This window comes from Tenrec ecaudatus, chromosome 7 (assembly GCF_050624435.1).
Source record: "Tenrec ecaudatus isolate mTenEca1 chromosome 7, mTenEca1.hap1, whole genome shotgun sequence".
Lineage (NCBI taxonomy): Eukaryota > Metazoa > Chordata > Mammalia > Afrosoricida > Tenrecidae > Tenrec > Tenrec ecaudatus.
This window is the reverse complement of record NC_134536.1, coordinates 88,783,120-88,801,396: the sequence shown is the minus strand read 5'-3', so window position 1 is coordinate 88,801,396 and position 18,277 is coordinate 88,783,120.

Here is an 18,277-nt window from a genome sequence, read left to right as displayed (position 1 = left end):
TGCAATTCATTGCTCTTTTCCCTGCCTCTTCCTCCCCCCTAGTCACTCCAGAGCTCTTGGTCCCTTTGCTTCCTTTGTCTTGCTTCCCATGCCTATCTCATATAGGTATGTAAAACAATAACAAAGATAAAACAAAACAAAAGATTGAATACAAAGAGTGAAAAAATCATGAAAATTTTAAAAAGCATACATAATTCCAGGTCTGTCTGCTGACGTCTATGACTATCTCCCCACCAGTCCTGGGGGTTCTGGGAACTGTCCCTCCTAGCCTGAAGTCTATTTTGGAGGCTCCTTAGGGGGGTTGTGGTTTGGCTTTGCTCCAGTTGCTGATCTGTTATGTTCCCTTCTGGGTTTGCCCCACTGTGGGGGTGGTCAGACTGAACTCATTCCCCTCCATGTGTTCCCAGTATTGTTCTCTGTCACAGTATGCTCCAGAGAAGGGACATCATGTCTCGAGCTATTGCAAGCCCTATAGTCCTCTCTGTGCCTTAGCAGCTCCGTGCAGAAACATCATCTTCAGGGCTTGGTGTGCCAGTATATGGGGTCTAGTCCTTCGTTCTCTCTTTTTCCTTCTTTGTCCCATATGGGCATGGCAAGCCAGCTCCTCTCCCCAACCTGTAGATTTAGTGCTGTGCTCTGTAGCACATACTTCAGGGAGCTGGGGTGAGGATTAGGGTTCAGTTGGGCTCTGATTGGGACCTCTCTGTTCTTGAGTTGCTTCATTTTTTTACTTTTCCCTCAAGGTTTGGCACGCCATGTGGGGTCTGCACTCACACTCCCATTTCTGTGAATACATAAACAATACCCTCCCCCTGGGTGGATTAGTGCCCTGCTTCCCCAGTGCCATCATCTCCCTCTTTTTTTCCTCTTTTTTTGCTCCCCACCCATTGCCCCTTTTTTGTGTTGGAATAGTGTGTACTTCCTTGGGTTTGGTCTGTCTTCCACTCAATTGCCTGGACCTCAGCCTGTAAAGTGTGAGATAAGTGGTTTTTCTTCTATTCTTACTGCGCTGGTTATACTTAGCTCAGTGGACTCATGTGATGGACTAACTTCGCTTAGTATAATTCCTCCAACTCTTCCCATGAGATGATGTGCTTCATGCAACCATCAGTGCCTTTTAGTGATGCATAGTACTCCATTGTATGTATGTGCCAGAGTTTTCTAATCCATTCCTCTATTGATGGAAATTTTGGTTATTTCCAATTTTTTGCAATTGTGACTTGCACAGTAATAAACATTGGAGTGCAGATGACTCTTGGTGGTCTATTTCTTACCTCTTCTGGGTGTATATGGCCAGTAGAGGGACTGCTGGGTCATAAGGTAACTCAATTTCCATTTGCTTTAAGCTGGCTATCCACAGTAGCTGTATGTATTACACGACCACCTCTGTTGCTCTCTGATTTGGGCTATCCTCACGTGTGTAAGGTGGTATCTGATAGTTATTTTAATTTGTATTGCTCTGATGGCACATGTTTATTGGCCATTCGAGTCTCCTCTGTAGTGACACTTCTAGGTCTTTTGTCTATTTCATTGGGGATTACCTGTTTACTTCTTTCTGCGGACTAGGAGGGTTTTATAGATGTTAGTAATAATCTCTTTGTTGTGGGTTCTCTGGTTACTCTCTTGATGAAGTCTTTCGATGCACACAAGTGTTTTATCCTTTGTATATCCCACTTGTCAATTTCAGGCTTACCCGTGTGTGTCCCCTTCCCCATTGCAGCTAACCTATGTATTCCCTGAGCCAAGGTTCTTAGGTTTGTCCACATTTCTGTGTTGATGATCTGGAAAGTCTGGGGTTTAACTTCTAAGTTCACCTTGAGTTTGTTCTTGTGTGTGGGGTAAGGTAAGCATCTTGCTTCATTTTTCTATGGTGGATATCCATTATTTCCATCACCACTAGTTAAAGAGGGCATCCACCTCCCACTTGATGCTTTTTGGGCCCTTGTCAAAAATCAGTTGTCTATCTGCTGATAGTTTTATTTCTGGATTTTCTATTGGTCTGAGTATCTGTCATTATTCTAGTTCCATGCTGTTTTGACCTCTGTGACTGTGTAATAGGTATTAAAGTCAGGTAAGGCAAGTCCTCTGATTTTGTCCTTCTTCTTAAGGAGTTCTCTGATAATTCTGGGCTTCTTTTTTCTCCGTATGAAATTGGTGGTCAGTTTTTCTAATTGTTTGAAGAAGGTTGTTGGTATTTGAATCTGGACAGTGTTGAACTTATATAGTGCCTTGGGTAAGATTAACATCTTTACTATATTGAGTTTTATGATCCACGAACATGGGACATTCTTCCATTTGTGAAAGTCGCTTTGGTTTCCTGTAGTAGGAATCTATAGTTTTCCTTTTATAAGTCTTTTGGTTTTTTGGTTAGATATATCCCTAGATATTTCAATTTGTTCTTGGGTATTGTGATGGGTATTGCCTTCTTAATTTCCTCTTCCGTGGTCTTGTCCGATGTATATAGCAAACCAATTGACTTCTATTAGCAAGAAAGGTGTTATTTACATATCACAAGGTGTTTAAAAAAAACAAACAAAAAAACCTTCTTGTTCTTCTCTTTATAGTCCAGCTTCTCCATTTATCTGCTCAGCATACAGATTGAATGTGTCTAGTGAAAAGACACAGCCCTAAGGAGCACCGTTTGTGATATAAAACCACTCATTAGTCCTTTGTTCTGTTGGAACAATTGCTTCTTCATGTACAGTTTCTGCATAAACACACAAAGCATTCTGGGGTTCTCATTGTTCTCAATATTATCCATAATTTGTTACAATCCATCAGTCTAATGCCTTTCATAGTCAATAAAGCACAGGTGAACATCTTTCTGATATTTTCTGCTTTCAGTCAAGATCCATCTGATATCAGCAATGATATTCCTCATGCCACATCTCTTCTAAATTAATCTTGAATCTCCGGAAATTCCCTGTGGATGTACTACTACCTCCATTTTAAAATTATCTTTAGTAAAATTTTACTTGTATGTGACATTAATGATATTATTTGATAATTTCCATGTTCTGTTGAGTCGTATTTCTTGGGACTGGGCATAAATATGAATCCCTTCCAACCAATTGACCAGGTAGCTGTTTTCAAATTGTCTTGGTATAGAGAAGTCAATGCTTTCAGTGCTTCATCAGTTTGTTGAAACACTTCAATTGGCATTCCATCGATTAAGGGAGTTTTGCCTTCTGTGCAGCTTGGACATCTTCCTTTAATACTATAAGTTCTTGATAATATAGTACCTTTTGAAATGACTGAATGTCTATTAATTATTTTTGATACAATGGTTCTTTTGATACTTCCTACATTATTCAATGTTTTTCTCATGAAGGCCTTCGATATTACTACATGAGCCTTGACATGTTTCTTTAATTCTTCTAACTTGAAATATTCTGCATGTACTCTAGCTTTCTGGCTTTCTAAATACAGAGTCTTGCCCATTTTGTGATGTACTTCACTTTTTCTTCTTGAGCTGCCCTTTAAATTTTCTCATTTGGTTCTTTTACTTCATCATTTCTTCCATTTGCTTTAGCTGCTCTACAGTCAAAAGCAAGTTTGGATGTCTCCTCTGACATCCGCTTGTTTTTGGTTTTCTTTCTTTTTTGTGTATTTTTAGATATTTTGCTTTCTTGTCATATGATGTTCTTGGTGTCATCACACAGCTCACCAGGCTTCTATCGTTAATATTCAATGGGTCAAATCTGTTCTTCGTGTGTTCTCTAAATTCAGATGGGATATACTCTTGGCTTAATTTTGGTTCTCGTGGACTTGTTTGGCTTTTTTAAAGCTTCAATCTGAACTTTTCTATGAAAAATTATGATTCCCTTCAAAGACAGCCCTAGTCTTGTTTGGCTGGTGATAATGAGTGTATCCATGATCACTCCTCACAGATGTAGTCAATTTGATTCCTGTATAATCTTTCTGGCAAATTCCCCACTTCTCATGGCAATTTATGTTGTTTGAAAATTATTTGCAATGAAGAAAGTGTTACTTCGCCAAATTCTACCATGGGAGCTCCAGCTTCATTTCTGTCACCAAGTTCATATTTTCTAACTACTGTTCCATCTCCTTTGTTTCCAACCTCACATTTCAATCACCAATAATTTTCGATGAAAGATAATTGCATGTTTCATCAATTTCAAAGAAGTTGGCATTCTTCAATTTCTTCATCCCTAACTTTAGTGATTGGTGCATCGATTTGAATAATAGTTCCATTAACTAGCCTTCCTTGTAGGCATATGTTATCCTACCACAGAGCATTGTACATAAAGTTAGATCTTGAAATATTCTTTTCATGATAAATGTGTTGAATCTGTCATTGCCAGCATTGTAAATCATATGATTGTCTCACTCAAAATGGCTAATAGCAGTCTTTTACAACTCACTAATATCTAGGTTATCAATCTTTATGTGTTCCACTTCATTTTTTATAATGTCCTACATTCATACATCATACATATCATATTCTGACCATTAATGAATATTTACAATTATTCCTTATCCTCTTGAGCCATAGTCTATCATAAAAATGAAGATTCTGAAAGCTTTGCTGCATTCATATCATTAAGGTCAACTACTTTGAAGAGGTAGCTCTTCCTTAATTATATTTTGAGGACTTTCCACCTTGAGTGGTTCATCTTCCTGCACTATTTCAGACAATATTCCCCTGTTGTTCGTAAGGTTGTCCGTAGGTAATGTTTCAGAAAGGGGCCGCTTTTTCCTTCTTCCTAATCTTTTCTAAGTCTGGAATCTCTCCTGAAATCTGTTCACCATGGGTGACGCTCCTGATATTTGAGATGCCAGAGCATGCTCCTAGCATCACAGAATATTCAAGACACCACAGTATATTAGCTTCTCTTTCCAGAATACATCTGTGTCAGGTCTAATTCCTAGAGTAGATCCCTGGGCTCACATCCTCATTAGGGCCAACTTCCCTGACAGAGCCCAAAGCTGGTATTCGATTTCTGTAAAGTGCAGCAGCAAAAGCCCTGTTCTCTCTGATGCAAGTGGATGCCACAGGCCAACCAGAACAAAGCTCGCATTTTAACAAAGGCAAATAGAGTTAGGTATTAATAATTTTCAAGTGATTACCACTTAAGCATTTTTACCTGGGCCATGATAACATATTTTCAGTTGGGCCAGCCTTAATTTACAGTAAGCCTATAAAGTGCACTTTTCTAAAAGTATGAAAACAAAGCAGCAAACCTCCTTGCTTCCTGTACCCCACCCTCTAAATTGATTCAATTTAATAAAAACAAACTCTCACTCTGTAGACTTACTGTGCCTCTGAGTAGGGTCAGCCCTGAGAGGATTTGTGTTGCTCACAACACCCCCGAAAACAGAGGTTCTCAACCTGTGGGTCACGACCCCTTTGGGGGTTAAACAGCCCTTTCACGGGAGTCGCCTAACTCATAATATTAACAAAATTACAGTTATGAAGTTGCAATGAAAATAATTTTATGCTGGGGGGTGTCACCACAACATGAACTGTATTAAGGGGTCATGGCATTAGGAAGATTGAGAACCACTGCTCTGAAGGATAGGGTGACCTTTCATCTAGTTGGCCAAGCCATCCTCAATGTGCAATGGTTGTCCAGGTGTGATAGCTAAGTTTATTGTGACAATTAGACCTGCAGAGAAACATGTGGGTGTGGCCTTCTCATTAGGATTCTAGGAATTCCCTCTCTTCTCTGGAGGCAGAATGCGCTCTTGCTCTCTCTGCTTCCCCTTACTGTTGACAAGCCACATAGAGCCACACCGATGGCAGCCAGAGCCCTGGAGATGCTTCCACTGCCACTGGATCCAAAGACTTTCCACCCACTGGCCTGTGGTCTTCCTGGATTTGGTATCATTGCATGTGCTGTGTGAGTCAACGAGGAATTTATGGACTAGTGTAGGACATATGGGCTAATATCAGATTTATGGATTTGATCTGGACCGGGCTGGGATGTTTTCTTAATATACAATTGCTCTTTGATGTAAAGCTTTCTCTTACACATGAATGAGTGCCTCTGGATTTGTTTCTCTAGTCAACCCAGTCTAACACACCAGGTATAATTATTAATAGCACCTGTTCTATTTTCATATTTTCCCTGTTGAGATGACTTTCGATATAGTCACTCTGTAGCAAGAGTCAACAATTCAGAGAGTTCTTATGACTTGTCTCTTTCCCTTGCTCTTTCACTCCTCAATCAACCCATCTTTTTGAGATACACAGGTTTTGTGCTATGCTTTGAAGGTTGCTGGCTCGTAAACACTGTCAGGAAGTGCTATTCCTTCCCCCACTCCTCCTCTTTCCACAACGCCTCACATGGGCATCAGAACAATGTTATCTGAGGCCTGGGGTCTCTCAGGTTTCCTGGACAGCACGGCACTCCCAGCATCCCTTCTCTCCAGGCCTCAGATACATTTCCTTAAAGTGGGCCAGGGTTTACAATGTACTTCACACCAAGTCTTCTCTCCTCCCTTTCTTTCCCCTCTCCTCAAACTCCTGTCTGAAACCCCCTGCCAGCCAGCTTGTATATATAAGTAGATGCCATTGTAATACCTACCCCACCGGCACATCAAACCTAGATAGCCTCTGACCTTCACTGAGACCCAACACTAGTTCTATTCCAAGGTTGTGCAAATTCACTCCATTTCATTAGGTTTTGTTTCCCTCACCTTGAATTTGTTAGCAAAAATAGTTCAGAAGCAAAGCCAAAAATCCTGCTCATTTGATGGATAGGAGAAGGTGCAGGAGGGAGAATTATTTTCTGATATTTTAGAAAAATCAGCCCACATTGCAGAAGATGTTACCATTGATGCTCAACAGTCTCATTGTTCCAGAAAATAAAAAGGCATCTCTCCTTGGTTGCTGTACAAACTATAATCAGGATATTGGAGTGACTCTGGGTGGAGGCATGGGGCAGGACAAGAGGTGACGAGGAGTGGCCCAATCTGAACCCTTTGGAGTGAGGTGTTCAAATACTGTCTTGATAGCAAGTCCAGATAAGCTGGGAGGTCTCATCCTTCCCTCGATGCACACAGAGCGAAGCACACATCTTGTATTAAGTGCCGAGGTCACCGGCAGAGTGCTTTGGCAGAGCTGTGTGGAGAAGTTGTACAGCACCTGCCTACATATGTTTGGCCCAGCGCCCTCTCCTTGCTTCCCCTCTGATCAGAAGCACATTTATCTGCAACGTTTTTAAAGTCAGAAAAATAAAAAGGCTCTTTTAGACTGTTTTGATTTTTTTTAACCAATTCCAGACCATATACAATATTTTTGGTTGAATTTCAATTACAACATCCTATTGGATTTATTTTGCTCAGTTAGAACACAAAGGGAAATTCACTATGGATGGATATTAATGTCTGTTGCTGCAAACGGAGTGCTTTTATTTAGCCCTTTCTTTCCACTTCCTTCTCTACGAGACCAGAGAAACCGCTCATGCAAATCCTTTGTTCTCCAGTTCTGTTTTTCTCCCTCTGCCAAGACCCTTGTTTTCTCACATTTCTTTTTCTCTTCTCGAAGATTTAATTCTTCCTTGAAACTCTGGTAGTTCAGTGGGTCAAGCACTTGGATACCAACTGAAAGGTTAACTGCTCTGAGGCACCTATTTGTGTAAAGATTTGCAGCCTGGAAAAATCCTTTGGAGAAATGTTCTGTCTTGCAAGGTCACTAAGAGTTGGAATTGACTTTACAGCAGTGGGTTGGGTTGGGTTTTAAGATATTCTCTTTCCCCATCCCTTAGTTAATTGAGCTTTCCCACTCCCTGTTAATGAACACCATAGCCCAAAACAAACCACATGATGAAATGTTTGCAAACTCATCATGTTACCTTTTACGCAGCATTTTTTCCACTCATTTCACCCGGGGTTGGGCCCTCAACACTGGGCGGTAGAACCTAAGGAGTACCTAAATGTGGTCCACCACTGGCAATGTGACCTTGAGCACAGTATGAAATCATTTTATGCTTTGGTTTTCCTCTTTATCCAAAAAAGCTTAAAGGGGGAGGGGGAGGCATACCTGTAGCGGCCGCAAAAACCAGTGCGTTGGAATACTCAGGAACCAGTAGTCTTTGTCAGAAGCTGGAAAAAAATCTGGAACCGTGAAGAAAACTCCTCTCTGGGACTGAATGTTAAAGGGAGCCTGAGAGCAGGCTGAAATGCTTGCTAGGTGACCACCTGGATCTACTTGTTGAGTGGAAGTGGGAGAAATGCAGCAATAAAGAGACGGGTTGAGTCTGCCCACTGACACCTGTGGACTTGGTTTACAGGTAAAAAAAGAAGATGAGAGTGGGTTGACTGGTCTAAGGTTCATGACCTAGCACGAGGGGGCGGGGGTGGCGGTGGGGAAGCTAGGCTTGATTGGTGAGAGCCCATGGTCTAAAGACAAGGCAACCAATGGGCACCCTGTGGAGGCTGAGTGAGGCAGCCTACATTGAGCTAACCAGAACCCAACCAGCTGGAGATTTTTGAGCCTGTGAACTGTTGCATATTGTTGCTGACTTTATGGATGGCCTGTCTGGATTTGACTTTGCTCGTGGATGTAGACTTCACAAGGTTCCAACTGGAATGAAGACTCTTCATGGTGAAAAATATGATTGCTTTCTCAGTGAACTGGGTTGATGTAAGTGGGCAGTATATAAATATATTAATTGGATACCCAAAATTGGAGGAGATAAAGGCATGAAGTGGTTGGCTTACAAACTTTCATAGGTGGTTCACAAACTTTCATAATGGTTGGCTTTGAAACTCTCACAGGATTTTAAGAATAATGGAGAAGAGCTCATGTTTATCGACTATGGAGAATGATCCTTTGTAGAGTGATGGGAGAACGTATTTTGAGGAGGTCTGGAAGAAGTATGGTCTTAAGAGCTGAATCAGTCCTGGAACAGAGAACACACCACCTTTTCTCGGAAAGAAGGAAGACTTGTGTGAAGGTGCAGGGACCTTTAGAGCTTGGGTAACAGAAAGGAGAAGGAAGGTTGAAGGGACTCTCACACAATAATTTCCACCTTCTCATTAATGAAGAGGAAATCCACTATTAAGATTGGCCTATGGCACAAAGAAATGAATGGAATTGCTGCCATTCATTTGGGCCTGATGTGTATCATGAACTGTAGAGGTACTTTTTAATTTATACTTTATGAAAAGCTAGATCATATGTTTGTGTTCCCATTTTACAGATGCAAAAACCAAGTGAGGGGAGAAGCCAGGACTATGGGCCAGTTCTGGCCGATAAACACATGTGGGGTTAATTGGAGGGCAAAGAGATAAATGGCTTGGCGAGCCTTGCCTTTCGAGTTCTCAGGTCTCCTGATTTGTGATGGTCGCACTAGGGTGCAGCTGCCTTAGCAGTTCCCTGCTTCAGCTTGCAAGGCTGACTGCCTGCAAGACATCCCCAAGGAGAAGCTTCATGGACCTACTCTGATGCAGCCCTGGGTGCTGGAGCAGCTGTGTGGAGACCCCTGCCAGCACTGAGATGCTTACACGTTTACGGATTCAGCTTTCCTCCTGTAGTCAGCATCATAGTGTGTGTTTTGTGAGATGGAGGAGGACTTTGTGGATTGGTGTTGGACATAGGGGTTAATGTTGGACTTGTGGGTTTGGGCAGCACTGGGTTGAAATGTTTTCTTGATGTGCACTTACCCTTTATATATAACTCTCTTATACATGACTTGCTATTGATTTGTTTCTCTGAAGTACCCAGACTAATACACTCATCATGTTACCTTTTACGCAGCATTTTCCCCCTCATTTCACCTGGGGTTGGGCCCTCAACACTGGGCGGTAGAACCTAAGGAGTACCTAAATGTGGTCCACCACTGCCAGTATAACCTTGGGCACAGTATGAAATCATTTTATGCTTTGGTTTTCCTCTTTATCCAAAAAAGCTCAAGGGGGGAGGGGTGGCACGCCTGTGGAAGTGGCAAAAACAAACAAACAAACAAACTTATTCCCACTTCTAAAACAAAGAACACAAAGCCCTCTTCAAGATATCTGTTGCAAGGCTTAAAGGGGCCAAGAAATGTCTTGAACTGTGGGCACACTAAAACCATTCCCTACTTCTGATTTCTGTACCTCCTTGAGCTCAGCTTTCACTCTGCTTTCCCCATGCAGGTCTGTTACTGACCATTGCGTCCCTTCTTGCCCTTGGTTAAGATCAAGTGCAGTGTCTAATAGTGACCATTTTATCCACAAGGTCATTTCAAATCAAGATGTAACCTTTTTTAAGAGTGTTTTTGTGCTTGTTTGTAATTGACAAAAAGAAGTATTTGATACCTAAACAAGGATTTTCATCCCTGGATCAGGGAATACGATCAGGAAGTGGAGAATAAAAAAAAAAACAACCAAGTTCACCTTGACTTCCAAGGGGAGTGCTAGTGGCACCATGACTCCGTAGCCCACCTGTTTCATCCATGTGAAGTTGCCTGCTTATGGGAGAGTGAGAAACAGAGAGACAAAACCACAGCAAGGCAAAGAGAGTTGATAGAGATTCACAGTCTACTTATTCTAGTGCCTGCAATCTGTCCTGAAGCTGCTCCCCATTGACGGGATCTAGTGGTTGGAGAGGTCCCACTCTGCTAATTACTCAGTCATCTTCTAACTGAAGCTCCATGAAAGTGTTGAGAAAGCCTAAGTCCTCTTCTTGTCAATGTCAAACCATCCTACTGAAAAAGTCAAGGGTTCCATGCATATAATTGGCTCAATTATTACCAAAGCTCCATTGCTTCAAATAGGTTGGCTTATGTACTCCAAATCAGCCAGGGCCTCCCCAATCCTCAAAGCAGGATGCGCTGCATGAGCCTTGAACTCTGAGGTATGGGACAGTACAAATCCTTCTCAGGGTTGTTTTTACAAAGTCCCTTCTAATTATACCTTTGGTGTCTAAGCAAACTGTCTATATGTCACTCCACGATAAGCCAATCAGAAACTCAAACTCTTCTCCAGTTTACATGCAGAAATCCATTCTTATAAAATAATCTGTGAGTTTGTCAATTTAATGATAAATTTACATGGTTGAAGGGGATTTCCATATCATAAAGTAAAGCCTTCCACTCTCCCTTTTCCCCTGTTTCTCCAATTTTCAGCAACTTGATACTTTTCTCTTTCTGCTTCTCACAGAGTAGCTTCACTCTCTTCCTTGAAATCATGATGCCATCTCTAACAGTGGCATGGGGACCATATCTAACTTCCTCTGGTTTCACAAGAGGAAAAAAGAATCAAACTGAATTGGCCACAGGCCAATTCCTATGAGGCAATCAGGCATGCCCCCACTCTCCATTTGCTATACTAATTTTGACACTAGGTGGCCCTCCTAGGGCATTCTCTATTCTTCTCTGCAGCACTCAGTAACTCATTGCAATGGCTACACAGACTCTCAGATAATACTCACAACTTAAAAATAAATTTTTACAAATAAAAATCTCACAACTATTGGGTTTATTAGTTTGATTAAAAAAACAATGCCATTGATTCTATTCCAACTCTTAACAACCCTAAAGGAGAGAGAAGTGCCCCTTTGGGCCTCCAAGACTTTAAATCTTTATGGAGCAAACAGCCTCATCTTTCTCCCTCAAAGAAACTGATGGGTTTGGATCACTCAACTTGTCACTGACAGCTCCATGTGTAACCCACCACATAAACAAAGCTCAAAATCGGGTTTTAATTCAGGATCATAAATGCTCAGTACTATGGTTGGGAGTGCCTCTTCACAGCCATGCCTGCAGATATGCCTCTCTCTGGACCTCAGCTGCAACCACATGACCCCTTGTCCTTGCCCTTCTCAATTAATGTCATAAAGCTCGTGTCGGGCTGTCAATAAGTGCCCCAAAGGCGTTCCAATCCATTATAATCTTCAGCCCCGAGGTGCTCAGCTCCTACTCCATGGGTCAGCAAGCCTAGCTCTTTCAATTATGTGCTTGCAGAAAGCCCTCTCCATAGCAATTCTACTGAAAAAACACTCACTTTTCCTCAATCTGTGAACTGCGAAGCCCATTATTCATCCGGTGCTCCTGGTGCTGCTGCCTTTGCTGCCACCGCTTCTCCAGTGTTATGGTTCTCTTTCCTGGATCAGTGAGGTTCAGCATGCAAGGATCTCAGCATCCAACAGATGCCATTCACTCCTAACTCTTGTGTTCTTGGTGGTAGTGAGCTTCCCTGTTTCTGCTTCTGAAGTGGCTCATTTTACACACGACATGAGAACATTGACTAATTCTTCCCATTAGATTTCCAAGGTTTTGCGATCACAATTAGCCCTGATAACAATCACTCCAAATGAATCATATAATCCTGTCAGCATCTTCCCTGACCTTCTCTTGCCTAGACACATAAGGAAAAGAGGAAATACACTCAATCTACATGGTCTCCCCCAGACATTTTGTGGGGGCTACAAAAATTGGTGTTAGTCCGCATTGACTAGAGAAACATTAATAGACACTCATGTGTATAAGAAAGAGCTTTATATACAAGAGCAGTTGATTGTTGAGAAAACATCCCAGTCCAGTCCAGATTGAGTCCATAAGTCCGATATTAGGCCATATGACCAATACCAATTTATAAAGTCTTCTTCGGACTCATGAAACACATGCAATGACACTGAGTGCAGGAAGATCACAGGCCAATGGGTGGAAGGTCCTGTGGATCCAGTGGCAGTGTAAGTATCTCAGCCTGGCACAGGTCTCCACATGGCTCATCTGGCTCCAGAGTTCTGGTATAGCTCCATGAGTCTTATCTATGGAAATGTCTCACAGGGAGTGAGGGTGTGTCCTGCCTCCAGCAACCTATTTATCTCCTTAGTGCCTCCAAATGAAGTCATCAACCTGTGACCTGATTGACAGGCTAAACTCCACCCCTTCACTCTTAAGTCTGAAATTGACAACAGACTATGTAACTACCACAATTGGCTAGAGGAGCCATACCAAAAAAGTCATTGTCCCACACTAGGCAGCACCAGGGCACAAACAATTAGTCTTTGCTTAAAAGAAGTACTTGTGGAGCATTGCTAAGGTGGCAAATTTTCTCCCACTACACACATATATCTAGATAAAGCAACAAAGAAGATTTTATGTATTAAATAAGGGATAAACAAATCTTTAGTAGAAAGAGCTGATGATTATGGTCTATCACAAATGGGAGCTAATGTTGGAAAATGATTAAAAGGAGAAAACACAGGGAAGGTTAGCAGGAAAGAATAAGAAAGAGTGAAGTAGAAGGGAAAATTATGGCCCATAGACTGTTAAGGGCCTACTCAGAGAACTCAGGCAAGTCATTTGTTTTCTCTCTGACCTCATTTTCTTTTCAGAAAAAATGTCATATTCAGGATGAACCGAAGCTCATTCTCATGTTCTTAACAAAGCATAAGAATAAAACACACTCTGCGCTCATCAGAAAAACTGCTATCAGGAAAACAGAGAGTAGCAAGTGTTGGCAAGGATGCAGAGACATTCGAACTCATGCATTATTGCTGGCAATGTGTAACAGTTCAGCCACCGTGGAGGATACTTTGGTGGTTCCTTAAAAACTGAACTAAAAATTCTCATATAAGCTAGCATTTTCACTCCTTGATATATATAACCAAATGATGTGAAAGCAAAAATATTAATACTCCTCACCAATATTCCTTGCAGCAGGATTCATAACAGCTAAAGGTGGAAACAACACAATTGTTCATTACAGATGTATTAATAAAAAAAAGATGAAATATCCAAATAATAAAATATTATTAAACCATAAAGGTAAATGAACTTTGGACACATGCTATGATATCAATAATGATATCAATATCAATCTTGAAAACATTATACTAAGTGAAATCAGACACAAAAGGACAAATGTTGTATGATCCAACTTATATGAAATATTTAAAATAGATAGAGTCAACATTTAAAAATGGTTTCCAGAGGCTGGGGAGAGGGAAGGTTGAGGAGTTATTGCTAATAGGGTACTAAGTTTCTGCTCGGGATGAAGAAAAGCTTTTTAGTTGAACAGCATGGTGAACATAATGGATGTCACCAAGTTGTAGACTTAAAAATGGTCAAAATGGTAGACATTTTAATATTACTTGTATTTCACAACATTTTTTATTTAAAAAAAAACCCACTCATAGCCATTGAGTTGGTTTCAATTCACAGTGACCCTATAGGAATGGCAGAACTGCCCCACGTGGCTTTCCAAGACTGTAACTCTTTACAGCAGTAGAAAACCTCATCTGTTTCCCATGGAGCAGCTGCTTTCAAATTGCTGACCTTGTGATTAGCAATCCAACTCGTAACCCACTAGGCCACCAAGCCTCATTTAAAAAAAAAAAACTATTTCTAAATGTTTTCAATTTAAAGCAAGGCAGAGGTACTTTGTGCAAAAGATTGGGCCGTTTTGAAAAATATGTCAACGTTTCAACTATTCTGTAACACTAATTAGTCAATCTGAACGAGACTAATGTATCAACTAGTCTCCCAGATAGTACACACCAAAGTACTTTGAGGTGGAATGCAGATCACCTCATCAATGGTTCAAATTGATTTACCTGGTCAAGCTGGCTTGATGTGTGAAAAAAGAGGTAGCAGGCTCTCCAGGAGGAGAAGAGCATTCCCTAGTGCTGAGTATATGAATATCTTTGTAGATAAGAACCTCTCAGTATGTTCTCTATTAGTGAGAGAACATGCACATTTATCTTGAAGGAAAATCCATGTTCCCATGTAGTTAATCCTGCATTCCTTCGCTCCCACTTCCCTCTTGTACCAACGCTTCTCCACCTTTTCCAATAGTGTGTACAGAAACCATTGAATGTAAGGTTGTAGCAGAGATAAAGCACATAATAATGTGAGAGCTTGACTCAATGGACCAAGATGGGAAGGGAGGAGGTGTGTCGAACTCAAACCACCGTTGCATGTATAACTTCTGTGATTCTGGGTTCTGCTAAACATTTACAAAATATTAAGGAATCAAATGTTTATGCAGTTTGGCATTAGCACCCTATTTTATTTTGTCAAACCAGAAGCAAGTCCACTGCCATCAAGTCAATAACAGCCAAAGCAACCCTGTACAAGGTTTGCAGGGTTGCAAATCTTAACAAGGACAGATAGCCTATTCTTTCTCCCACCACGGAGCGGGTGCGCTTGAAACCCGGGCTTTCTGTTTGCTAACGGCCCAGCGCTGACCCAACAGCTTCATCGGACCTCTTTTGTTTCAGAGCAACATGAGTCAAAATGACAACATTTTAAATTTTTGATTGTGCAAGGGGGAAAGGAGGAAAAGGAGAAGAACTGACAATTTCGTGTTGACATGAACTCTAAGGAGGACAGAAAGCATCACCTCTGAATGCCTTCACATTCCAGGCTTCCTTGGGAAGTGGAGCCCTGAGAGATTTATGCTTATTTCCTGGTACCGAGTGATGAGATGATAAAGCTTAGGTTGAGTTGCACAAGCCTTCCTCCACATGCCTTTAGTGAAACTGTCAACTAAGGGACACATGATACAAATTGCAATACAGCATCTGTAATCTAAAGCATCCTTTCCAGGTTTTCAAGGTATTTCAAGCTCTTTCCAACGGGTTGCAAGGTCAGAGGACAGAGAAAGAGAAAGGGAGTGGGGCAGAGAACGAGAGAGTGGAAAAGAGGAAGGACCAAGAAAGTCTTAAAAGGGGCAAAAGCTTGCAACACTCACCTTTTTTCCTGGTAATCTGTATGAATTAAATCTGAGCATCCACTCGTCGAAAGCATTGCTTCAAAGAAGGAATGTGGGGCACCAAGCATCGGTTCTAGTGACTGATTGTTCCTCACCTGGAACACTTATTTGTACAACGTGTACACACATGCCATCAGATAATTTGGAGCTGGTTTGAAAATAGAAATAAAAATATAAGACCAGTACTTGTGATTTTGCTTTTAAAAAGTGGGAATGTCCAAAAAAAACAGTTTCCGCATCAGGATTAATGTAAAGAATGTCTGAAAAGACCCCAGAAAAAGTCCCCAGTTGGCCGATTCAGTTCCAGAAGTTTCCTCTACTGGGCTTAGAATATGTGCAGGCTGGCAAAAACATACCCAGGTCCTACCAATGTAGCCACAATTTCAACGGGGGAATTAGATCATGCAGAGGGAGCAGGTGACAGGGAAGATAATCGCTTGCTGCCAGGTCGGGGAAAGTGGTGCCACGTTCAAATACACTCACATCACCTGCTGCAGAGGTTGGTGATTTGACGGCAGAATGCACAACCTATTACTTTTTCAAGGGCTCTGTTATCAAAGCAAGAGCAGCTCATGATTCTTATTTGGGCAGTCTGTGGATTACCAACAAGATCCATTCCTAAGTGTGCCTTTAAGTCAGTTTAGTAATGAATGTTGCATATGTGTGTATACACATACATAAAAGATTTCCATTTCAACATTTTTAAAGTGTGCAGTACAAGGGCATTAACTACATATCCTTGTGTAACCGTCAACCAAGCAGTTGCAGGATATGTAAAAGAAGCCCTGCATAGTGACCATATGTTCCATAGACAAAAGCAGTGTGCAGTCCTGCCCCATCCACAGAACAGTTCCATTTGAGCCTGTTGTTGCAGCCACTGAATCATTCTATCTCATCAAAGAAATGTCTTTCTCTTTTCACTGCCCTTCTATTTTACCAAGTATTAGGTCCTTTTCCAAGGATTTACCTATCACAAAGGATGTGTGATAAAGTCTCACCAAACTCTTTTCTCAGGAGCATTCTCGCTGTACTTCTTCCAATACACATTTGTTTGTTTAAAAAAAAAACATTTTTATTTGTTTGTTCTGTTCAGTTCCATATTCTTTTTCAGCATCATAATTTAAATGCATCTATTATTCTTCAGTTTTCTTTATTCTATGTCCAAATCTCACATGCACATGAGGATATTGAAAATGCCTTGGCTTGGGTCCAGCGCACCTTCGTCCTCAGAGTGGCATCCTTGCTCTTTCACATTTGAAACGTTCTTGTGCAGCCAATTTGCCCAACGTAATATTCAATTCTTGAATGTGTTTTCTGTACATTTTGACTGTGGATGCAAGCAAAATGACATCTCGAGATTTCCAGCTTCTCTCCATCTATCGTGATTTTATCTACTGGTCCAGTTGAGAGAATTTTGGAGACGACAGGAGAGCAAATAGAAGACTCGGCTGATCAGCTCAGCCTCAGGAAAGTGCTGGTGCTCGCCAGTTTTCACTCATGGTGGAAAATTTAGAAATAACAAGAAATTACAGCGAGATTTTCATAAAACTAAATTTGTTTAATTTAAAGCGCTGTCCATAACTGCAACATTATGTCATTTTTATTAATTTAGTGGTCATATGTCTTTTCTTTTATAGAATAAGTTAACTATATGTGGTAACTGTCAATGCTCTGAATGTAATTTATAAAATAAAAAACTTGCAATCTTATACTATGTCCCAAAATTGGTTTTGGGTAGTCTACTGGCGCCCAGGATCCAAAGTCTAGGAGCCAGTCATTAAGACCCCTTTCCCTTTTGTAACATACAGCTTTAATATGGCAATTCAAGACAAATGCAAAATTTTCTTGACTTCCAACATGAATATCCAAAGCTAGGAGTATCTCCCTAGAATTGTCTGTGTGCTCAGTATATATCTAAAAATTCCCACCAAAGAGGGGAAAAGTAGCAGATCTAAAAAAGAGTTTACAGTCTAGTTGAAAATAAGCCATACTTGCATAAACGGTCACCGTCGTCTTGTCATCGTCATTGTCATCAGTAGTTAGGTGCCTACAAGATAGCTCCAATTCATAGTGACCTTGTGGCTCTGGTGGCTTAGTGGGTTATGTATTGTTGGACTGCTCACCTCAAAGTCAATGGTTCAAAACCTAATCAAGGAAGAAGCCAGCCTATTCAAGGAAAAAAGATGAAGTTTTATACTCTTGGAAAGATTTACAGCCTTGTAAACTGAAAGGGGCAGTTTCACTCTATCTCATAGTTACTATTAGTCGAAATTGATTTGATGGCAATGAGGATTTTGGCGGGGGGGTTCTAGTACTTCTTTGAGCATTGCTTTTGTATTTAAGTAAAATGAAGTCTTTGACAACGTCAATCTTTTCATTGGCTATCATAATATTGTACAGTGGTCCAGTGGTAAGGACTCTTGCTTTCTTTACTTCAAAGATGAACTAGATATAGAGATAAGTGAAAACCAAAATATAATGAGGTATTGCCAAGTGTGAGATGATATGGTGTGGACAAAGGGAAAATCATCTGTTGAGAATAGAAGGTTAATTTTAACTGACATAAGAAAATTATTCTTGTGTTATTTCTTAGAGAAGAGACCTTTGG